The 26,895-nt window shown below is 30.1% G+C and overlaps 1 protein-coding gene and 1 long non-coding RNA gene across 7 annotated transcripts in view; one reads left to right on the top strand and one right to left on the bottom strand.

Moving 5' to 3' along the window:
* Positions 1-26,895, top strand: part of sfl (N-deacetylase and N-sulfotransferase sfl) — a 313,934-nt gene that overhangs the window by 209,328 nt on the left and 77,711 nt on the right. For all 6 annotated transcript variants that reach the window (XM_088199104.1, XM_088199102.1, XM_088199103.1 and 3 more), the window contains one exon: positions 3,622-3,655. The gene's annotated coding sequence lies outside the window, so the exon portion shown is untranslated. The remainder of the gene's footprint in view (positions 1-3,621; positions 3,656-26,895) is intronic.
* Positions 1-26,895, bottom strand: part of LOC148228087 (uncharacterized) — a 136,713-nt gene that overhangs the window by 86,755 nt on the left and 23,063 nt on the right. The gene's annotated exons all lie outside the window — the stretch shown is intronic.

The following is a 26,895-nucleotide window of genomic DNA, read 5'->3' as shown; positions in this document are numbered from 1 at the left end:
TTTGCGCCTTCTAATGATTTAATGGAGTTGCGAGGGTCCTTAGAATTCGCCGAGCCATATAACCGTTCCTTCCATATTTTACATATATCTGCTCGTGAAGAATAATTAAAAAAGTCATATTTTTTTTAATAGTGAAAGATTCTGGATTCTGCAAATATTTAATTTATGACATGACAATGTCTGGTTTCATTAATTATATAATTTATCTTTAATTGCCCGTTGAAATTTTGAGCTAAGCTCAGAATTGATATTTTCCAATTGTTTTAAGAAAAAAATTTAAGAGCCCTTCGGCGGGCAATAAGAATCATGAGACAATTGTCAATAACAGCTGTTGCTACTTTACAAAAACAATATAAAAAATAACTTTTTGAAGTATCGAAATATAATAACAGTTCTAAAGCGTTTTACATTCTGCTGATTCCCATGTGTATTTTTTCTTATCGGAGCGAGTTCTTAGATCACCAAAGCAAAGATAAATCCGCCGGCCGGTTAAAATTGTCGCACTGATTTAAGGAAGGTTTTAGCAACTAAATGATTAACCCTTTGTATTCCAAAGTTATTTAATAAGTCCAATCCATTTTTAATAAATATTTTTAATAAAATAATTTAATATCAAAAAAAAATTTCATCCATATTATATATTTTTATATTTTATGAATTAAATTATATTTTTACATAATTACCATTAGTAGCTGAATTATATATTTATTTATAAGGGTTAAAATTATGCCTTGACCTTTGTGTCAGATGTTTTTTGTTATTATTTGATTTTTTATATCTTTGATGGTGTGAAGTTGAGTAAGCCTCTTCTTGGTTAAATTTCGTACGAATTTAGTCCAAGTTAGTTTAGTTGAGTCCAAGATGAAGAGCTCTTGAAGTTTTGATGCCTTGAACTCGGAAGTGAATGTTAGTAGAAGTGTCCAAAAATATGACCGTTGGGTGGTTTTTTGAAACCGATTGCCGTTTTATGTTTGAATGGCAATCCCGAATGCACATGTTTTTCTTTCTCAATGCATTTGCGAAAGATACTTTAAATATTTTTGATTCACGGCGGGTTCAAAAAAAGGTTTTTTAAGGTGGTTTCCTATATTAATAGATTAGCTCATTTTCCCTGTTTTATCGGTGATTTATATATATAATATAAAATTATTATATGCTATATGATTTACAATAAATACATGTCACTTTGCAGCTGGGCCGGTTTTTACTTTAAACACATTTTTATAAATATAATTTCGAGTCTGCTGCTGGGGCTCGAACCCGTGACATTTGGACTACCAATCTTGAACTTATAGACCACGCTATTTCGACCGCTAATAGTACCTGTGCGTTATGAGTGGAGAGACTTCTTAAAAATAATAATAAAAATTTTCATGATTTTTATTTGTTTCACCGTGTTTCAGCGGCATCGTTTGTTGTTTTATATTTAACATAATAACTAGCAGAATTGTTAGAAAAATATATAAATTATCGACAGATATGTTAATCTAATGTTAAAACATATATATGTATGTTTTATTACACTTTCTGTATTTTTTAATAGTTTTACTCTACATATTTTACCGTTGTAGCATCTTATAACATTTCAACATTTTTACATCGTGTATTTATATTTTGAAAGTATTTTGGCACTTGAGTAAATCGAAAATAGCATCATTTATCGGTAACTGAATATATGTACCACACAACCCATAATAGTCAACATTACGTGTAGCACTAGCTGTATGTAAATTAACGGAAATATTTATATAACGAATTAGGAAGTGTATTATAAAACTAACCTAGATACTGTACATATATTCAACGAGCTATTTTCAAAATAAGCGAAGACCTCGCAATAGCTTAACAGGCAATACTGCCTATGTCTAAATCAATAGAAATAAATTACATTTATCAACTGGTTTTTTTTATTGAATTTTGTCCGTACTTAGATAAATATATATTCAAGTCGAATTTATGGTTTTGATAGGCCAATCATTAATATTTCGATCAATCAATCAATTACTTTTACGGCTCGGATATATATATTTATTATAATAGCATTGATTTAAATATGAAAAAGCTTCAGAATTTCGCTTCGGGAATCGATCATTGCGCTGCACTTTATTGATACATCATTAAGGTTGTTACGAAGTTTAAAAGGCTTAATGCGAAGAGTCAACGTACGAATTTCAAAGGTTACGTTTTCTTCATGTCAAAATTAAAGCATAAATCATGTGAGTTCCTACAAGCTTAGGGACTGGCATGCACTCGTGCCAACGCGATAAATTGCAGGTACATAGCGATAGTTGGTGGTATTTTGTGTTTTTGATTAAAAATTCTTATAGCTCTAAATATTCATAATTTATAGTTAGTTTTATTTTTTTTACATTATTATTATATGTTAGTTTTGTAGCTACATAGGTAGAATTTTGGCTTTATAAGTTTCAGATTTTTTTAAAAAATGTCATAGGGTTATAACTTTGCAGCCAAAATAGACGCCGAAAATATTGGTAGCGGCTTATTTTATAAACATATATGAATTGTCCTCTATGTAGAGAAATTTAGATTACGTTATTGGGTAATGGAATTGAAGTGGCTTTGGATGTCGGAGAGTCTTCGGTGGTGTGTCGAGTTGTAATATTGTCGGCTGGGATGTCATTATATGTTTTCGTGTCCCTGTTTGTCTCTGATTCTGTGACTCCGTAGCGTCTCCAACCACGTCTTTTCAGCATCTTTGCATAAGTGACCAAGCGTCACATATGTTATAATGCTGATTTGTGACAAGTAAGGCGAATCGCAGATGAGGATGTTTGCGAGACAGCTGCTTAACTTCTTGGACACACCCACGAAAGAGACACGGTCCCGATGACCATTCCGGCGATCGTTAACCAAGAGTAGAATAACAATAGTATTATGCGCAGGGTGTAACGTATTGTATAGCGCGCATCTTTTCAAATAAAGTGTAGTTTTTGAGCGGTTCTTATGGCTGATTATTGTCTCGGGACGAATGTAAAATATTTCCAATTAATAACGCGATTGTTTAATCACAAGATCTTTCTCCGCTTTGATGTGTAAAAAATACTGTGCGTGGCATTATTTTTAGGCGTGTTTTCTTTTTTTCGAAATGGTCGTAAGAATGAACACTAAATTATAACAAATTTTGTTATTGAATATATGTTATAATATATGACACTACTACGTATTTCTAAATACACATATTGCTATATTTTTAAGGATCAACATTTTTATAGTGTCTAATAAATTAATACGCCTTGTATATTTAAAACAAAATTGACTGCATAATTAAATTAATAAAATAGATGTCTCCGACAATACCGCATTGTATTGATTTAGACTATGTACTGTTACAGTTGGTAGATAGATTTACAACAAAAATAAAAATACATGTTTTACTATATAAACTTTGTGTTTATTTACATTTAAAGTTTGTAAATGATTGCAGACAGTTTTAATTAAAGCGCTTTTATTCTAAATGATATGCAGACAAGTTGTGTATTTTCGTAAGTCCATTGCAACGTATTTAATATGCATGGTTTAAATTTGTGTAATTCGAGTACATACAATAAATTAAGCATGTTTTTATTTAGTTATATAACAAACTGTTTTTTTTTGTTCTAGGTGAAAGAGAAGAAAAATCAATGAGAGATTAGAGGTACGTGATTTTTATTTTGTTGCTTTTGTAATAATATTAGTAAAAAAAGGTGATGAGCAGTAAATGCAAATAAATTTATTTTATCAAATGTATGATTTTAGAGAACTTAACTAAAATATGCAACAAGTGTTGTAATAAATTCATATTGCGATTAGGGAATGTTTAACTCAAAATATAAAAAAATGTATTGTAGTTTAAATTTCTAATTATACATATTTTTTGTGTAGAAAATAGGTCAACATCTCGATATATTTCATAACTTTTAATTTGTGCCTTTTACTAGCTTTTTTATCTAGCTTCGCCCAGGATAGATTTAGACTTACTATTTATTTATCGAAACTAATTTATTAGTTAGTTATTACAAATTTATTTAAATATTTGGTTATATACTTTTGCCTTTTTATACATGGCAGTAGTCGTCAGTATGTCGCTGTTCAGTTATTTCAGAGGTTTTATTCGCACGTATTTTAGTATAAGCACATAATGAACTTCAAAATTTTAAGTTAAAAATAGCAAAGCTGATCTAAAAATGGCAGCAAAAATGACATGTGCAAATGCCAAGGCGCTACTTTGGGAGAAGTTATTATGACAGACAGATATACGCATGTATTACCTGTTTCATACTATAGATGTCTGTTTTCTATAACATAACTTTTAAATCCAATTTAATACGATGTAGTAGATGCCAAAATGTGTATATTGTCACTAAAAATACATTGTCCTAATAAATATTTTAAACGGTATTAAATCTAACTATTTTTTTAATAATAGATTTCTACAATATGCATGAATAATATTATAATTTCATCGATTATTAATATTTTTTCTGAAAGGGTCGGAATTTGCCTGGTAATTTGTGTAGTTGACATGTTTATAATCGAGTGTTTTTAAAAAAAATGCTTCAGTCTTTTTTATCATGCATTTTTGTTTCAAATTACAAACGTGTAATAGTATATATAAAATGCTATATTTTATTGAAAAAAAAAACCATTCATAATAAATAAAATTATATTTTTTAATAAGTTTCCATGATTTAACTTTGAAGTTAAACAAATTATGAGAATAACTAAAGCATATTTAAATTATATATTGTAAATAAATAATGTTTTTTTTTATTTTCATCATACCAATTTAAATAATATTGTGGCTTCAAATACCCACAGTAGGCTTACCAGCTTTCCTTCTACGAAGAGAAGAATGATAATGAATGTAGTTTAATCCTAGTCAGCATCATAAATGAAATTCTGAGAATATTTTAATATTTTTATTCCAACAAAGTATGAATTTATAAAAATATTGTGCTTGACCATTTTTTATGAAGGAAATTATTAAAATAAACAAGTAAAAATTTACTAGGAAACATATAACATTGAGATGATAAAAAAATCTCCTAAAAATTTCAATCATAAGTATAGTATTTTAATATGCTTTTAACTGAGTTTTTGATTCACAATCTTTCCCCTAAATATAATATATAAAATACGTGTACAAATCAAAACTCACGTTTCAATTATTAAATTATATGATAGTCATTATTTATTATATTGCATAATTTTAAACATTTGAGCCATAAAAACTATTAGTTAATTGGCATTAATTAAAAATGAATTGCTTATCGTTTTGATAATTGTATTTTGAGTTATCGTTATGTTCGAATTTCTTCTGCTTATTTGTGAACTGGCGAAAAGCAAAATTTAACATTACATCATAGTCAACATCAGCTTCATATATTAAGCAAACATAAAACCTTAATGAAAGCACACCTATTTACTGTATATAAACATTGTATCAACCGGTCCCAAATTTGCGACATCCAATTAACGATTGGGTCGCCATATCTTCTTGTTCTTCTCCTGCGATACCTATTCCATGTTATATTGTGTTTATTGCCAGAGTCCATCCCTTGATAATCGAATCCAACTAAGCGGCCAAACCCATTAACCGCCTCGTATCTATTTTGTGTATTTACATTAAGATGTGTTTGTGTGCGCATAGCACGTTATAATACTCGCACTAATACTGGCATAACACGCGTGACCGGGTTAACTCCGGTAATTGAGCTGATAATGTATATAAGCGTGTGTACACCGGCCCTCCCCGAAAGCTCGTATATAGTACATCTTTATTCCCCGGGGGATGTTCTAATTACGAACGATGATGGAAAAGTTTACGATTGGACGCCATCACCTCGTGACGAGCGAGAGGAAGTTTATCGTGTCGAGGTTTACAAGATACACCCTTTGCGCGGGGTATAGGGTTGTTTTTTTGTTGCCACCTCTTTTAATTATCGCTGTAGCACGCCCAGGTGCGTGCGTTTATTTGGAAAGTTTAATATTTCGTTCTTCGTTTTTATTTTGGCGCGTATGCATTCGGGTCTGTCGTACGTCATCCCCTATAGTGCTAATGGAAAATGTTGATTTGCATTCGTATCGCCGCGTTGAGGGTTGTAATTTTTCGCATGAGCGGTTCGACGTTTGGAGTCGGATGCTACTCAATCTCCTGCTTGAATTAAAACGCTGTATAATGTCGCATAAAACTACTTCGTATTCGTTTTGTTACGTTTTATAGAGTTGCTTATACATATATATGCGATAGTCTATGTATTTTTCATGTCGCGCTATCGAAATTTAAAAAATGTAAAAATAAAGTTGTTGAACTATTTTATAAAAATGAAGTATATTTTACGATAAAAAAAAGTGGATCTATGTTTTTAAAAAATACGTAATATATATATTTTTTTAGAAAGTTTTGTTACGAGCAAATAACGGTCTTTATGCGACGAATATGGTTTTCTTTCGAGAGTCAAAATTTTCATCCATGTATGTACTTAAACTTAAAATCTTAGCTTTATATATTGCAATCGTAGTTACTTCTTAATTTGCTTAAAATTAAACCGCTTTGCATGCTTCAAGCTGTCTATGCAGAATATTTGTTTGGCTTATTAGAGGCTTGTGTTTATAAAATCTATAACCTCATTATCTCGCAATCTTATACCAAAACCGTTTATAAATACTTATTTAAGATTATTGTATCATCCAAATAATTCTTAATGTGCAAATTTGTTGACCATATCAATACAGACATTTTCGATGTTGAGATTCTAGTATGTGTAGGAATATAGAAAAATGCGTATGCCAGCAAAAAAAGTATCAATAATGTTATGTAGAAAAATACGTAAATAAATCATTTAAAGTTTAAAATCTTAACCAATTGATATTTTAACATAGTTTTATATATAAAAATCTACCAATTTTTTGTGTTTTTTGTCGTACGGAATTTATGTTTTGTTACTTTTTTTATTATTAAACTTTTTTAATTTATGAATAGCGATTTTTATATAATACATTCAAGTGCTCTTCGGATTTATTTAATGATACGATACAATTAATTTGATTAAATAAAGGTCTTTATTTAATTAAAGCACTCTCTCTTTACCTTATAAATATACATATATTGTATTTATTAAATTAAATATATTAATACTTTTACGGCAAGGTTTCAAATTACACATAAAATCAGGAATTTTTTTGTGTTATTTCTAGGGATTATAATACGGAATTTAGATATTCTGTTTGTGAATATATAATTATAATTATAAAACTTTGTTTCAAAGCCTGGAATTGTTATATTACGAATTAATTTCAAATTTCAATAATAATTGTGAACATACAATTCGAGGAAAAATGTATTAATTAGTTCAAATTTAATTTATGTATTTGCCTAATAAGAAGAACGAAATTTATGTGGCTTACAATTTATTCTATCAACTCTTAATTTAATAATTTTACTGCCACCGTTTAAATACGCGCATTTCCTTATTTATGTTCCCCTCATTTCCTATGCCGATTTGGATACTATAATTAATTTTCTATGACAGCGTGATGACTTATATACGAATAGGGAAAGGGGAGAAGATCAACGTCTCTCATCAAATCTCTCATCCTTGAATAAACCAAATATAAAGAACCATTTCGTTGCACTCCATTCCCTACCAAGTATATTTTATAAATATTTATGACACAGCAAGTCGATTATTACATAATAAAAAGGTGATGTTAAGTATATGTAAACCGCAAAATATGAAGCTTTAGAATTATTTCTTGTACTTTTCAAATATCCCTTGTGAAAAATCGTTTATGTTATATGTTTTACCGAATATTTGGTGCTTCTAAATTTAAAACTTATCGAGTTTGTATATTAGCCTTACATAGCACAATTCAACAATATAACATTGATATACCAAAGAAGACGATAATTAAAAATTTAGAATAGTAAAGCTCTTTTTCTTTACCAAAATTATATATTAATCATGCTTTTCTTGATTCCAATTCATTGACAGTCGGAGAATGCCTTTAAATTGCCTTGATTACCATAATGGATGGATTCAAAGATGAATATAGTTTTTCAACTTCTTGTTAGAAGAAATATGTTTTATGTACATATTTAAATAAATTAATTTTATTTAAAATATTAGTTATTACTTATGATATTCTGTGAGAACTACAGATGCTATCCATTATATTTTGCCTCACGTAACTGTGTTTATTCGAAGTGATGAATAATAAATTACACCTTTTCGCCGAAATTCCATCGCCCCTCTTATTATCATAGCTCCGGCCCGTTAAACGTTTATTATACAATACTTACATATAATATATGTTGTTTAAATGAAAGTGTGTATATTTACTTTGGACGACTTTATTATAAGTAAGTTGAGACGCGTCTATAGCCGCCATAGCCTCCACTCCACCTTGTCCTCAGATTTCTATCTGGAGCAGTATACGTGTTAATCGCGAGACGCTCCCTGATTAAACCTCGGGCTGGTGCTGTAAATTGGACCGGGTATATTATATACGGTCTGCGGGTCCCAATTTTGCTAGTATTGTTTTCATAATTACAGCAGACCTTGGCTTTCGCATGATTTATAATAAGGTCCGATCCGTACTTGCGGGCGGGCCCAAGTTTTGTTTGAAATTTACACGTGTTACGGATCAATTATCGTCACGATTTACATTTCAAGCTTTATATTGTAAATTTTGTTCGAAGATATTGAAATATGTATATTGTATGTTTGACTCAGAATTGGATTGAATTCGTTTAAGGGGGAAAAATAATGGAATGTGTGTCATAACGTGGCTGTCACGTTCACGATTCTGTAATAAATCATTATTTTTGATCTGGAAATAATACTAAATTTTGTTTGCGGACTAATAGTTTGAAATATAGCTTTTTGTGTGTATCGATCTGTAGTTTTTTGTGCTATAATAATTATATAAAAGCACAGTTATATGTTCATACATGTAATACATACAATTGTTTTGTGACCATGAGTGAAATAATTAATTGTGTCTAGACTACAAAATTGTCATATAGAGTAGTAGTACATGTCATGTAATAAATTCTAAATACTTTATTTAATTAACTATGACCAATCAGCACGATAGGTAATGTATGTATTAGTCAGTGGTAAAAATATGTATTTATTGTAATCAATATAAAAAACATATTTGTATGAAATTCTGTAACATTAATCAAGTAAAATAATACGTAGTAACGACGACTATATTTATTGGGCTGATGGTAAAGTTATTTCCGGTTGGAATCGTTTTCTTTGTCATCCCAAAAGGGACACTTTATTAGGGCCACCTTACTCCAGATCAGTTTCATTTCGTTTTCAGTCGTGTAACAACATCTAATTAAAAATGATTTATTCAAACATGATGTCTAACATCTTAGGCCATGATAAATGTGGACTATCTAGTGAAATCAAAAGACATTGAATATTAACCATGCGTTATAAGTCATTGGGCGATGCATAATTTATCACAAAATAATTAAATTTATATGCGTTAATTCGTGCGAATCGTTGTTCGCTAGATAAAGAAAAGAAAAACTATTCTTGGATCGAGAGTTGTACTATAAAATGGGTATATTGTGTTGATAATCAACTATTATTTTATTAGTTTGTACCTAGCATTGTTTAAAAAATGGTTAGATTTAGTAAAATAGAGCATTATTTCCACAACGACAATGCCATACCATATATGACATTCATCACAAAATGGTATAAATTAATCGCAAATTTATCTTAATGTGGAAAAAAAAGCACTTGGTAAAGTAATTCAATACTTTTAACTATATTGCTTTTTAAATAATTGCCCTTTACTTGTCGTACGTAGTCGCTTCGATAGTAGATTTTCAGTTGTGTCATTAGATATTTTTTAAAGTCGTTGGTACTTGCTCTTGAGCGCCGACTTGAGATGGATCTGGAGTAAAAATGCGTGCATACTACTCAACGGCTGCTAAGTCCGCGTGCACCGCTTGCGGGACTTCAGACGCGCGTGTGGCGTGTCTCTTGAATGACATTACACCTATGTATGATTGTTACACTATCATAATCGATTAGACTCTTATTAAAAAAACTTAATTACTTTTTTAAAATAAAAGTACATAATATGAATACATCATATTTTCGATTGTTATAAATATAAAAAACAAACTCTTACTTAGTCATATGCTAAGTAATATATACATGCCGAATCAAAAGTTGACATTAAATATACATACATATAAATAGAAACTTGTATGGCCTAACCATATTGGTTTGTTACCTAGATCGTGTTTATGGTGCATTTTATCTAAATCAAGATTCTTTGCCATATTGATCTGAAGTTCATAATTTATTCCATACGCAAAGAAATACTTGTGCACAGCATTTTCAATTCCCATCGCATAATACATATTTATCTTCAAGAATAAACATCAGTATGAAATTTGCTCGCAAGGCAAAGTCGCCGTTAATTGGGTTAGCGTTGCGTTTCGTATTCATTAAAGGGCTAGATTTCACCTGTTTGCTACCCCTATATAGAGCTTAATTAAAGTGGCAGCGTTATCCAGGTGCGTTTCATATTAGAGACGTGAAACGTGGGTCGAGGAATCCGATCCCTTTCCCATATTAAACACGGGGTGCACCCGATGCGCGCGTATGGCACAAATCCCTACCCCTGGAGAGAGATAAAGCTCTCGGAGAGATAATCGGCGGCAAGATTTAAGATTATCATCGTGTAAAGCCGCGATCCCAGATAACAACGGTATGACAACAAACGCAGAGACATATTTTCACATGCCAGACTAAACATAGAACAAGCGAACCGGAACGAAAGCCTTGGAAAAGGAATATGTTTGGAGATAATCGTGTGAGAAAATGTACATGACACAAATGATGAATGTAAAATACATAACAATATTATAGTTAGTAAGCATTATTGATATCATTATTGAGTGAATAACTATAAAATAATTTGATTTTACATAAAAAGTAACCCAGTAAATATGTATAAAGTAATCGAAATCAATAGTTGATGAGGGAACAAAATAAAAGCTGTTATAAAATACTTGAAAATATAAAAAAAAAGTTGAACCTTAACATGTCTACAACTCTGTTCATTACGTGCGTTTATATAACGTCGGCGTAACGAATAAACTTGTTCCGCAAGTTGCAAAGACTTTGAGTCCTATATTTTATTACGCTTTTCATGAGTGATTGCGATCAATTTTAGTCTTACGCTCAACAGATAGTCCGGTGAACTTACGAGCGCAAAGGGTTAAATTCCAATAAATATTTTAAATGAGAAATCATTATTTATTATTTATTTATATTATTTATAATCTATTCGTTTTTTCATATATTCGATATTTTGTATTCTTAGCTGGTTGTATCGTTCATTAATGATTTACCACATAATTATATTATAGCTCTGTTCCTATTTTTATGGCCGAAATAGATTTTTTTTAAATATTGGCTTTAAAGAAAAATTCCTTGTGACACGAATCTTTATTACTTTTAATTAATAAAATATTAGAAGCGAAATTTATAGAAGAACATAGAAGACTTTGTTCTAACGTTTAATGTTTTACCCTGGTTTTTACTTAATGTTGGCTGTGTTAATGAAATGGTCGTTAAAATTTGGTTCTGCATTTTTTTAAAAGCGCCTTAGTCGGATGTTTATTCATTGTTCGAAATGAGAAAGCGTTTCTGACAAATCTTCTAAGGTTAACTGTCAACAGACAGCTCACTTAGGTCTTAATAATAAAAAATATTCGCGAATTTACCTTCGGCCGTATTTTTGGTCAAATCGAAACCGAGACGTAATATAAAAAACCGTGCGATAATGAATATGTTTATAACGTTGTATACACGATCAACAACAGAAATGAGTCTATAAATTAATGACATTTTTAATCATTATACACTGTTGAATTTGTTTTAATAAACTGACACTGGCAATCAATAGATTTCATTATGCACAACCTAGGTAGATTTTAAATATTTATCACGATATTCGTGATTTAGAATAATTCAAAAAATGTATACCCTAAGAATCATTGAGTAGGGTTCATATGAGATTTTAACCAAGTTCTTTCAGGCTTATTAATCACTGATCTATATAATTTTGAATGATGATAGATACATACAATTAATAGAACAAATAAATGCAGTACCTGCTTTTGTTTTCCCTTCTCCAGCCATCCTTATCATAAAAAGGGGCGTGGTCATTGTTCTGTTACATAACAGAACTACTAGGAATTGCTAGGTACCGTTAGATTTGCACGAGATAAATCAAATCTGTTCATTTTATGTTAACACAAAAATATAAAAATATCGAACATAAATTAAATTTGCGTCATAATATCTTCCGGTGGGATTTATTTCGCATATATATGGTTGGCCGATATTTTGACTTTCTTGGATTTTAATGGATAATATTATTCTACTTTGCTATGTACCCCGATAAAACTACTTAAGCTAATCACCTACATTGTACATAATTTTATTCTATGCTTTTGCTTTCAAGTAATATAGGCATCAAATAGTATAGAGAACTCATGACCTAGGTAATATAAAGAACTCGTGAAGTAGAAAATAATTAAAAAAATAGTATTGAAAACATGTCGATTTCTCCCAGTTTGTGCTTATGCCGTTATACCTTGACGTCGATAATTATCTCTAGTGCATGAAATATAAACCAATAAACCACTTTGCTCGAAAACCGCCTACGCCAACGGATTAGCGTATTGTGAAGTTTCGTTGTATGTATTACGTAGGAAGCAGATTGGCAAACTGTCACGCTGAGGTCGACTCCTTTGAGATTTGACATAGTTTGCTTACCCTCGACGGCGTCTAATCAAGCTAAAATACCACGACGAGTTTTGAGCGTATAAGTATATGCGCGGTCTCGTTCACCTGCTCTCGGTAGGAAACAGCCGAATTATGTCACATAAAACCAATTACCTGACTAGGGTCCCTCCCACTGGCTGACATACGTACATTTTCAATTTAACCGTATCGATTAATTAAAAGTCTAGTTTGTTCCGTAACATTCGTGACATAATAAACTTCATTGTGTTGTACGTATTTGACTCGATTTCGATTCTAATTTAAGGATTCGCCCTCGAGGGGACAATCGAGACAAAATCTTAGGATTCCTCGAATTGGGTATGCAGATAGTGCGGCCCTAACCAAGATAGATTGCGGGCGGATACATTCATTAGGTTTAAGACCGCAAAACTGCTGTCAGAAGCGAGGCGATTAGTCTTTAAGACGGAGCGAAATTAGGATAGACTTCAACGCCTCTTTTTTATACGAGATACGCAACTGATGTGTAAGATCAAAAAGTTGGCCGAATTATAGTGCTTGATATCTAGTATGATTCAGTTCAATCGGATACTATTGTAATTTTATATTTAAAAAGAACGATTTTATGTTGAACATATCTACAGTAAGGGGTGCCCTTAGGCTGTATAGCTCAAATGTTCCTTTGTTTTCTTTTGCGAAATTTATAATTTTATCTTAATGGTATATTTAACAACCATAGCACTAATAGCTGACAAAGAAGCTAAAAGAAAAAACACTTTATAATTGACGAAATTCCAGAAATTACTCATATTTTAGAGTAAATATTGTGCAGCTTTGGAATTTTTTCAATGGCTGGTACTGAACATTTTATATTTTTAATAACTAATATGAAGTCTTTCCAAAGTAATATTTATTATTTATTTATTTATTTTATTAATTTATTTAGCTTAATAGCTAATCTTTACATCTAACAAATTTAGTAAACATATATAAAAATATATAAAAAATACATAACAGAAAGAAAAAATAAAAATATACAATAATAAAGACTTAATATTATAATTTATTTCTATATGTACGAAGGTGTTTTTTTATTCCATTTATGAAACCCGTTATATTTTTGCTGTTTCGGATTTCTCTTGGAAGACTATTATATAAATCAAAACCTCCGTACATAATTCCCCTAGCCGTACTCGTTTTCTTATACTTAATTATCTTTAAATTTTCTTTATTTCTAGTATTATATTTATGTACATCTTTATTTCTTATTAAATACTTATTAAAATATTTTGGTAACATATTATTTTCTAGCTTATATATAAATACTAAAACATTCATACTCAATATTTCTTGAACATTCAACCATTCTAATCTATCAATCATACTTTTACAATTAGTTAATCTATTTTTATTTAAGATTACTCTCATTGCCCTATTTTGTAATTTTTGCAACATTTGTTTGTCTAATTTATTTAACATATTAATTAGTGTTGCACAATAATTAAAATATGGCAATATTATACTATTGTAAATTTTTTTTTTTGTATTTATACTTAATATATTTCTTAATCTAGATAATAAACCTATTTTTCTACTAATTTTTTTTAATATGTAATTACAATGTTCTTTAAAATTTAATTTTGTATCAACAATTACTTCTAAATATTTTATATTATCCACTATTTCTATACTAGAGTTATTTATTACTATTTTGGTACTATTATCTAACACATTTTTATAATTAATAAACATACATTTAGTTTTATTCTCATTTAATTTAAGTACATTATTCTTTAACCATATTTCTAATATACTTAATTCATTATGTAAATTATTTACAATTTCTTTAATGTTATCACCTATGCAATACATTAATGTGTCATCCGCAAATAGATGAATTTTACATTTTTTTTACGTTATTAACTATATCATTAATATACAAAACAAATAACAATGGTCCCAATTTAGACCCTTGTGGTACTCCATAAGACACTAATTTCTCTTCAGAATATACATTATTTATTTTAACTTTTTGTTTTCTTTTATATAAGTAATTATTAAACCATCTTAAAACTATATCACCTATACCTATACTCTCCAATTTCTTTAACATTATTTTTCTGTCTATTGCTTCGAAGGCTCTCTTGAAATCCAAGAAAACTGCTCCAATGATTTTGTTTGTATCCTTAGCCAACAGCCAATCATTTATCACTACTTGTAATGCAGTTTCAGTCGAATGCTTTTCTCTGAATCCCGATTGTTGTTCACATATTATGTTTTGAGAAGTAATAAATTCCTTTAATTGTTTGATTACTACTTCTTCTTTTATTTTTTCTATAGTATGATTATATTTTTTAGCATTCCGAGTCTTTTCGGCAGCATGTATAATTCATGTTTTTATTATTTTTTTTAAATTGTTTAAAAAAAAATTACGGTTTCTTGGAGAATATTATGAACTAGAAAGGTTTCAAAGACACCTGGCATAGATAATCGACACACTGTTGTCGTATATTCAGTGAATTTATAGTTTTGAACCTATGAATCGGATTTTATTATCCTAAAATTAAACGACAGATTTACGTTCAACTGTATTTTTTCAATTGAGGTTAAACAACCACAATTAAAAAGAGGATATCCAAGTTTTGAATGCCAATCAAATACAACGTTGGTTCAGAAGATTTTTTAATGCTTATTTTAACTTATTTAATAATAACTATTTTGCCTTGTTTTCTTCATTCTGTTATTACAAATTTATTTCAATAGTATTGCATGTAATGTCATATTATTGTCAGCACGTTTCTGCTTAGTTTTTTCAGCAGTTTCATTGCCATGTATTGCAGTAGCATGTAATTGGTCGTCAGCACGTCGTTGTGTAGCTCAACTTTAAAGTTGAAAATAACATGGTATTGACATGGTAGAATGACAATTGCATATGTCGCGTCGCTACTGTTCACAATTTAAGAGCAGTTTTTGTGACAAGCTGACAAGCACAGACACGTGTATTTTCTGTTTTATTGTGTTATTTTCAAATATAACATAAAAATATACTCATTTTTAGTTTCGGGGTCTGATTCTGAAATCCCTGCATTACAGTTTTGGATCAGGATTAGATTTCATAATCTGAATTAATTTGAAATATATTTTTTTAAAGTGCTTTCTGAAAATCATCTATAAACTTTTTGGTAGTTCACCGTCGAAAGTAAATAATAATAATAAAAATACAAACATAATCGATTGTCGGCCGCAATCAATCTTAATAGAACACAGACAAGTTGATTAAAGCAGTGATATTACACGCGTGGTACGCGTTCCGAACACGACACGCGAATAAATTCTAAAACGCCTTCCAGCAACACGTATTACATCATGTAATCGGTCAAATTATGATAAATATTTGCTTAAAATGTACATTTCATTTTACATCATTAATTAACATGCATGATTAACGCCAATAAATCGAGATTTTATTTTCAGTTTATCTTATATATCGTATTTTCATTGCGTATACGAGAGGAAAATAATTTAATATTGAGAATCTCCACGGGCGGTAAAATGTTTTTATACAGTCATGCAACATAAATCATGTTTTTTGCCGTTGTTCGGTTAAAGTTTTATTTATTTATATATTTAGAAATTATTTTTTATACGTACACGTATATTTTATTGTCCCCGTGCTATTTATTATTCTCGCATTTTTTTTTAATAATGTACGTTTTTTTAATGAAAAAAGTCAATTGTCGCATTCGCACATTTTTTGTAAAAGCTCAAGAAAATTCCATGCAACATTTCAGCGATGTTTTCCATGTCAAATATTAAATACCACACACTTTATACTTTTCATACAAATTCTTTAAACTTCGCACTGCCAACACAGTAACTCCTCCGTTATTAATTTCGAAACTTTGTGTATGTAATAATAATAAAACGCACAAATATTTCATTATTCGAATAATTTATCAAGATTCCCTTTTTGCGCTCCGTGTAAGAGCTCCATATATGCATATACATTATGTAGGGCTTTTTATATTAATTATTTATTTTCTCCTCAATGTTTTAAAGTATCTAATTAATTTGACACAAATAAAGTTATGACTATATAGTCTAAAGGGTAACATCAAGTAATCTCGTTGCGTGCAAACTTTTAAATATAATTATACTTTGTATTTTCAGGTTATTTTATAAAATGTAGCCGTCCCGTGAAAAAGGATTTATATAAAAATTAAAAAAATATAAGAGAAAAAAAACGTTTATCGCGTATTTAATTTAATTGAGAATTTAATATGAGTTTTATATTATTCTAAATAATTACACGGTTGTATAAGCTTTAAATAAATATATACAGTTTATTATAAATATTAGTTTTTTTTAATTAAATTAATAATAATAATTAAAATCTCTGTCGAGTACACTCATAATAATCGAGTTCCAATTAGTTACAAGGGTAATAAAAACTATGACAGATAACCAATTTCGGCGATCGTTAACAGAAGGATAGGGAACTATACTAGTATTTTGCGCGGAATAGAACGCACTGTTTATCGCGCATCCTTTTCACACAAAATGGTACTTTTTTCGGTATTTGTGGGCGATTAACGTCTTGGGACAGATGCGCTATTAAATGTTCCGTGAAATATTAACAATTAAAAATGCAATTGTTAAGTACCGAGATCCATTTCTTATTTAATTTGTTCGAAATGCTCCTAAGAATGCCCTTTTAATTAATTGTGCAGGTTGCTGAAACCCTCACAATATATTGAAAAATATATAATATATTATATATTGCAATCGCAACATGAAATGTATTTTTTTGAGTTGTACATACAGGCCTATAGACACTAATTAACTAAACTAACAGTTTGACCGTAGCATAGCCTTTTTCTAAAAAAATACTGACTTTTTTGTGAAGTAGTAATTTTAACAAGGGCAATTTTCGCAACTTAACCTTTAGCGTATGAACCGCAGCAAAACATTTTTAACGCATTCAATAAATATCGATGTTCATTTGGTAGCAAAGCTAGAGATTTATTCATGTTTTCTTAGGAACCATATTCGTTTTTACATTTTTATATTTTCTGATTTCACATCACCCCCTCCCCTTTTACAAGATGACTATTCACAGAGCGTCATTATTTTGTTACATATTGTATTATTTCGTCATTGGGTTCAACAGCATAGAGAATAACGATGAACGGCGAATAAAAATACCACCTTCTCGGAATCTTCGCATTTCTTTTAAAAAACAACAAAAGGTTGCCGTCAAATGTATTCTCTTTTGGTGAAGTTTTATTTCCGTCGCCTGTCATTGCCATAATGGCGCTGTGTGTTTTTTTTTAAAACAAAGCTACCGTATTTGCAATTAGTTTTTTTTAGTCATAATGATATCTATACAACTAGTTGAATTTGCAGAGGATTTTCATTTAAGATATTGCCTCTTTTCTTTGTGCATATATAGAGATAGATTTAATCATACATATTTCATTCCCAAAATAAAACAACCCCAAACGACTGTATATCAATCCGATTCATTGTCCGCAACGGTCTTGGCATTTGTCAAGACGCATTTTGCAATTCACAAGCGCAATTTATCCGTCGTCCGCAGGGGGGCCATACATTTGCATGTTTTCGTAGCAGCGCAGCAACTTTTGGTCTTAAATCAGCCGACCGCATTAAATGACCCCACCCCTTTCACTTTGCAAATACAGCAAGGCCATTTTTTAACCCGATACTGAACGGAACAACGAATAAAATGGGCGTAAAATGTAAGAAGCCAAAAAAAATTACACCGCGGGGAGGAGCACAACCGTAGCCGCTTCCGCAAGTAGTCTATTTATTTTCATACACTGCGGATTAAACACGATGTTTACAGAATATTAAACACAGTTATGAAATACAAAAGTGAGACGGAGCTCCTCCCTGTGTACAAAGCAACATATTTCAGCGCGGCGTTTGTATTTTAATTTTCGTAATATGCAAGTACATGGAGGTCCCGACGCGTTTCAGTTAAAAAAAATGCGGAGAAAACCGAATTTGCTGATGCGCAAAGGCCGGTTTAATAATTGACAATGGCTGTGTGAAGCAATGCTAGAACGTGCTTTCCGGCATTACAGAAAGAGTTATATAAAAAAAGTTGAATGTATACAAATTCAAGTGCAATTCACCCCATGTTCTATAATAATGTGTTTATGATTGCGGCTATTTTTACTACTTGATAATATTAAAATATAATAGGACTGTATTAATTAGGTTAAAAAGTTGCAATCACAAATTCAATCATAAGATAAAGTATAACTTTATCTTTCATTTTTGATTGGCTGAGATCTCCCTTTGATTTTTTTTTCTATTACCAGTAAAATGGTACATATCTTTCCAAGAACTCTTAAACAAACACGCATGACAGTTAATTATATACAATTTTTAACATGACTATAATATAATTTATGAAATTATTCATTTTATAATTATGAACTTTGTATGTTAATGTGCTTCTGTCTAGTCTATAAATCAGATTTAACAATAACACGGCGTTGTTCAATGTATCTTCAACTAACATGTCATATTGATCGTTGCATATTCTTCATTTTCGTATCAATTTTCCGTTTTTATTATTTGTGTTGTATTGGCTTAAAAAAACACAAGTAAACATATCTGTTATTGTTTCATCGTCTTAGAGGAAAAAAGTTTTCTTATTATCTTAAAAACTTTATGACACCTCCTAATTAATTTTTCTCCGTATCTCACTCTTAATTTCCGATTGATGTGTAATTGCTGATTAATCGATAACGATTGAGCAAGTTGTTATAATTTTTTTAAATAAAACGTCATAAGTTTAGATTATTACTCGAACTTATCATCCTCTCCTTGTGGAACAAATACTTAAAATATTTGCTTATACATGTATATTAAAATCGATTTATAAATTATCTCAGTAAAACCTACTCACGTGTCAACTATTGCCATTCATCATTTACACTTGAAAGGCTTAGAGTTTGTCAAGGCACGTTCGAAAAACTTCGAAAACCGAAAAAGGGACAAAGTTACAATACCTCTAAAAGTAGTCTCAACGGATACGCCTCAAAAGTTTTCATCTTTAGCCGAAAACTCAGACATATTAGCGTTCCGGTGAGAATAGAGCGTAAATACTATGGTCATTTTGCATATATCTTTACGAACGAATTCAGGTAAATCAATTTGACTATTAGATGCTATTTTCAAACTAATGATTTGAATGTTTTAGACTCCATGAATTTATAAATCCCATTAAAAAGTTTCGGAAACATCGATTCATTATGTACGGCGAATCTAAATGCAGACATCGTCGCCCAAGGTAATGGAGATTTTCTCCATAGTTGCTTGCAGTTCGTTCTTATAAGAACAACGTCTGTAACGAGTCCATTTCCTAATGCTTGCGCTCCGATGAATTTTAGATGAATGAAAATATGCTCTCGAACTGATACTAATATTACCATATCACATTATGCATTAAGATGAAATTATTTCAATATTTAATTGCCTCAGTATCATTGATTTTCATTGTGTACGTTTAAGTGGTGATGGTTGTATAATTTAATATATAATTTAAAAGCTACATCCGCCCACGTTATCTTCCTCTGTACGAAATACGCGCATAAAACGAAACGTGAAGACCCACGTGCTCTGATTTAATTTGGGTAAAAGCCGCGATAATTTATTCATCAGCCCATTTTATTATATTAGATAAATATTCTCGCCGAAAGTAGAATATTTTTAAAACGGCCTGATACTGCTACGGGTCAGGTTATAAAGCTCGTTTTATTATCACGGTGGGATGAAAAAAAGCTCACGCGCTCGCTTCGTCCTGGATAGAAACGGCGCCGTCATCCATCCACGCGTCCATTTCCCTTCACGGGCGTATCATTACAGCCTCCTTCGGCCTTTTCGTCTCTATCCCGCTTTATCACGCCAGATACTGAAACTTTACGAAACACGAAATGCGTACTTACATTTCGTCTGTTCTGAAACCCTGCGTTTTATTTTCATTAGCATTCGAATTGGTTTAAAATTGATAATTGTAATCTATTTCTATATGATTTTTTGGGGATTCAACCACCTGCATAAAATGTTATGATTTAGTGATCATTCTAACGACCATGACTGATCGTCTCAAGTGGACAGGTTAAACACAATTACATTTTTAAATTTGAGTTGTGTTTTTTTTACTGTCTTGTGTATTTTGTACTAAAAATGCACATCTTTATTTATTTATTTTATTTTAATAATTTATTTAGCTTAATAGCTAATCTTTACATCTAACAAATTTAGTAAACACATATAAAAATATATAAAAAATACATAACAGAAAGAAAAAATAAAAATATACAATAATAAAGTCTTAATATTATAATTTATTTCTATATGTACGAAGGTGTTTTTTTATTCCATTTATGAAACCCGTTATATTTTTGCTGTTTCAGATTTCTCTTGGAAGACTATTATATAAATCAAAACCTCCGTACATAATTCCCCTAGCCGTACTCGTTTTCTTATACTTAATTATCTTTAAATTTTCTCTATTTCTAGTATTATATTTATGTACATCTTTATTTCTTATCAAATACTTATTAAAATATTTTGGTAACATATTATTTTCTAACTTATATATAAATACTAAAACATTCATACTCAATATTTCTTGAACATTCAACCATTCTAATCTATCAATCATACTTTTACAATTAGTTAATCTATTTTTATTTAAGATTACTCTCATTGCCCTATTTTGTAATTTTTGCAACATTTGTTTATCTAATTTATTTAACATATTTAATAGTGTTGCACAATATTAAAAATGGGGCAATATTATACTATTGTAAATTATTTTTTTTGTATTTATACTTAATATATTTCTTAATCTAGATAATAAACCTATTTTTCTAATAATTTTTTTTAATATGTAATTACAATGTTCTTTAAAATTTAATTTTGTATCAACAATTACTCCTAAATATTTTATATTATCCACTATTTCTATACTAGAGTTATTTATTACTATTTTGGTACTATTATCTAACACATTTTTATAATTAATAAACATACATTTAGTTTTATTCTCATTTAATTTAATTACATTATTCTTTAACCATATTTCTAATATACTTAATTCATTATTTAAATTATTTACAATTTCTTTAATGTTATCACCTATGCAATACATTAATGTGTCATCCGCAAATAGATGAATTTTACATTTTTTCACGTTATTAACTATATCATTAATATACAAAACAAATAACAATGGTCCCAATTTAGACCCTTGTGGTACTCCATAAGACACTAATTTCTCTTCAGAATAAACATTATTTATTTTAACTTTTTGTTTTCTTTTATATAAGTAATTATTAAACCATCTTAAAACTATATCACTTATACCTATACTCTCCAATTTCTTTAACATTATTTTTCTGTCTATTGTTTCGAAGGCTCTCTTGAAATCCAAGAAAACTGCTCCAATGATACACGGTAGCATGTTGGTTGGTCTCATTTCTTCAACTTTTTTACTATTTTTTATTTTAGGTATAGGTACAATAGTAGCAATCTTTAAATTTTCAGTCATTTCTTCTAAGGAGAGTGCTTTATTTATTAAATAATTTAATTTAGTTACTATTATTTCCCATGTTTCTTTAATTATATGTATGTCTTTGTTAATAGTTTTGTGTTTATTTGAGACTTAAGCGTATTACTTATTGATGGATACAAACATTATTATAAACTGGTAAGATACTAGTTATAATATTGTAATACATTACTATTATTTTATGTTGGTACATATTATTATATAAATTTTCCTTGTAAGTTTCTGTGTAATTTTAAGACCGACGTTGACATACTGAATGACAGACAGGTGGTTAGTTAGCGTTAAAAGGGTTATAATTAGTTCAATATTTAATGTGTTTTTAAGCAAATGATCTTACATTTGTCGTGTTGTCGTCTTTGGCTGACACGTAAATACTATCAAGTTGCATGTCAAGAAATTCCAACGTCAGCTTGGATATATAAAAAAAAAGAGTGTTTTTATAAACATATATGTATGTGAATATCACAGCTTTTATTGAATCAAAAAATAAAAACATATATTTCAACATTTATAAATCTGGTTTATTCTAAAAAATACCCCCGAGTTGTAACGACCACTTTTAACTTGAAGCTTTGATTCATTATTTTCATTCATAAAACATATTACCGTCACACTGACGAGCCGCAGCCGAAAGTCTCTGTCCGCTTCCGGCTGCTGTTCATAAATTCGTTTCATTTTTTTATATCTCTTCACTTTATTTTTTTTGGGCTGCAATGTTCCGACGTCATTTTGGTTCATTTTTCATAATAACTGCGGGTCGCATTATTCACAGCCACTGAGCGTCGTCCGCCTGTTGTCTCTCATCGGCCATTACCGTCTGCGAGAGAGCAAATGCGCAGCATCCTCCCGTCATTTTCCGTCCTTTAAACTCTACACTAACACTTTAAGCCTAATTTCAGCGTCAATCATCCCCGTGGGCCCACCCTCTAATTGTCGCGCGGCATAATTCACTCAAAGCTTTTGTTCCCTAGAGTCATTCGATCTTCCTATTCCGTTTATGGTCTCACTGATAGTAGTTAACCTAAATTTGATTCATTAACTACTTTTATTCATAAAATCCGTATTTGTATGTATCTATAAAATATCTAAAACCAAAAGTATTTCTAAAGTGAATATTTTAAATCTTTTAAGGCAGCGTTTCTCAAAAATGATTGTATTTCGAAAAATCTGTTATTCTATTTGCATTATAAATTTTATAGGGTGACTATATTTCCCAGAACTCAATTTTTTAAAGTTTAAATAATACCAAAGGTTTAATTTTTTCTGATAACAATGAGACATTTGAACTATACATATCACAATGCTTTTTTTTTTTTAAATAAAAGGTGCCGAAGCTCATTTCTTGTTGAAATTCAAACCAGGACATTTAAAGAAGTATTTTTTTTAACAACTAAGTTTTATTAAAAAAATTACATAAAAATAAATTAAATTATTTGTATAAAAAAAAATAAATGCGCCGCAGGCAATTTTTTCCAAAAATTACCGATATTAATAGAAAATATATGTATTATATATAAAATTAATTAAACACGGTAAATGTAAAAATTCTTCTGATGAAAACGAGATAATTTACACTTTCATTTTTACAAATTTACAGCAGCGCCGCAGGCGAAATTTTTGTTTTAAATATAATAATATTAATGAAATTGTATTTAAAAATATTTTTATTACCAAAATTTTCTATTTATTATCGAAAATAATAGTTATGAAAGTGTTGCTTAAGATTATAATACATTGTTATCAAGTTATAAGTTTAATTTTTAAACAAATTTTACGAAAATATAAGCACAATAATATAAGCAAAATAAATTTAATGAAATCCTTGTGCTTGTTTCGAAGAACATAATTTTTTGAAATTTGGTTCAAAAGATGTCAGATATACCCTTAAATCTACACCTGCGTCCAATTTGTTTCGATACTTATTTTTTAAAAAAACATGAAAAAAGGTCTTTCTACTAATTCCGTACTAGAGAACGGTAATAAGAATTTGAGAGCTTTTTCAGAAAGTTCTTCATATTCTTTATCGATGTTTAACCAAAAATTAATTAGATTGTTTCCTTCGAATTTTACTTGTATAGTTTTGTCACTTGATAAGTCTATTCAATTTTCTTTATTTTTTATTGATAACGATGAAGCTTTTTCTAAATTTTCTGCATAGAAGGTGCTTAAAATCCAATTATTATCTTTGTTTTCGGGTTTTGGAAAATACTCCATGAAAGACGATTTTAATCCTGTTAAAAAAAAATTAAAAACTATTATATAATCTCGTAAATCTTGAGACAACCTAACCTTATTTTCAACCAAAAAAGTATGTAGAATTTCGAATAATTCCGATTGATTGTTTTCGATACACTGTTTCCAAAAATCTAATTTCTTGATCATACTTTCAATTTTATCATTAACATTTAAAATCGTCATCGAGCTTTTCTGAAAAATTACATTTAGGAAAAATACAATAGTTTAAATGATTTTTTTATGACTGATTTTTTTTTACTTTATATGTCCGCTATTACTGATTATTTTTCGCGTACCACCAACTATCCACTCGCGTACTTCCGGTGGTACGCGTACCACAGGTTGGTAACCGCTGTTCTAATGAGTTGATAGTCCAAATTCGTTATAACGGAGTAACATAATTCACTGAGTATTGAGTGCGAAATAATCAATAGATGTAGTGATTGCAGAATATTTTCGTAAAAACGTGTTTTTATTACTACAAATTTGTGTCTACTGTAAGATTTGATCTCGTTGCTTTAGATTATAATTTAGAAATCAATAAAATATTTCACGGACAATTTATTATCACATCCGTCCTGAGACGTTAATCACCCATGAGTACCAGAATTTGGCGGGGTTGCGATTTTTATTAAAAAATCTATAAAACACGCGCGTATAAATCCCGACGTAATTAACTTAGAATCTGTCGCGATCCAAATTAATAATAATAATAAAATCATCACAATTGCTGCCGCATACAACTCACCCGGAGACGAATTGTTGCAGAGTGATCTAGATGCTGTGCTTGGACTTGGAAGCTCTGTTATATTAAGCGGAGATTTCAACGCCAGGCACTCGCACTGGAATTGTTCTAGTACCAATCGATCCGGTACCATGCTCTTTAACTACTTGCACGATACTGACACGGATATTCACTTTCCAAATTCACACACACACTATCCTTTTAATAACATGTCTCCATCAACTCTTGACTTCGCATTAGTCAAAGGTTTTATGCCAATTTCGGGGATGCACTGCATCCAAGCTCTATCTTCGGATCATCTTCCTGTGTTTTTTGCTCTGGAAGGCGATGTTGAGGTCATCCCTGAAATATTTTTTGACTACGGAAGAGCTGACTGGAAAGGTTTTAGAAGTTTCATTGAATGTCGTCTACACGGCGCTCCGCAGATATACACTTTACAAAACACCAGGCAAATTGACGATGATATTAATTTTTTTACAAATTTAATCGAGCAGGGTAAATTATCATTTATACCGACGCGTAAAAATATACCAAATAAAGTAAAATTAACTCCAGAAATTATCGAATATATAAAAATCAAAAACAGAATTAAAAAGCAATGGCAAAAAAATAGATCACCCCAGCTTAAAACTTTATTAAATAAATTAACCAGTGATATCCGCGTAAAAATCCAAATAATTAAAAATGATTCATGGTCGCGTAAACTGAAAAAACTAAATCCAGCAGATAACTCATTATGGAAAATCGCTAAATCAATTAAAAATAAATATTCAGACATTCCGCCGTTAAAAAATGGAGACGACATAGTAACCTCGAACATACAAAAAACTGAGGTATTAGCTAATGCATTCTCTACATCCTATGTGCTAACGCAAAATTATACGCATCTAAAAACCCAGAGTAAAGTTGATCGTTCAATTCAAAGACTTGATAAAACTAGAATAGATAAGAAAACTATTAACGAAATTACCCCGTTCGAAATTTATAACATTGCAAAATCACTTAAAAATAATAAAGCTCCGGGAATTGACCGATTAGATAACATCTTAATAAAAAACTTTCCATTTAAATGCTTTCATTTCCTAACTAACATATTTAACTTTTGCTTATCTATTGGGTATTTTCCAGGTATTTGGAAAGTTGCAAAAATAATTCCGATAAAAAAACCCGGTAAAGCTGATAGCATCCCATTAAATTACCGACCGATTAGCTTACTACCGTCCCTAAGTAAATTATTTGAAAAGATTATCTTATCACGTTTAAAAGAGTGTCTAAATAGTAAAATCATTGACGAACAATTTGGCTTCCGCGAAGGACACTCAACAACGCATCAACTTAATAGACTCACGGAGCACATTTCTGCGAATTTTAATAGGAAAAAAAGCACAGGATTTTTAATGTTAGACGTAGAGAAGGCATTTGATACTGTGTGGCATGAAGGGCTAGTATACAAACTAGATAAGTACAAAACCCCACACTATCTGATACAAATTATCCGATCATACCTCCAAAAT

Source organism: Plectrocnemia conspersa, unplaced genomic scaffold, assembly GCF_051122295.1.
Source record: "Plectrocnemia conspersa isolate PC_06_02 unplaced genomic scaffold, ASM5112229v1 ptg000012l, whole genome shotgun sequence".
NCBI classification, from domain to species: domain Eukaryota; kingdom Metazoa; phylum Arthropoda; class Insecta; order Trichoptera; family Polycentropodidae; genus Plectrocnemia; species Plectrocnemia conspersa.
The sequence above is the reverse complement of the archived record's forward strand: the minus strand, read 5'-3'. Positions and strand labels throughout refer to the sequence as shown.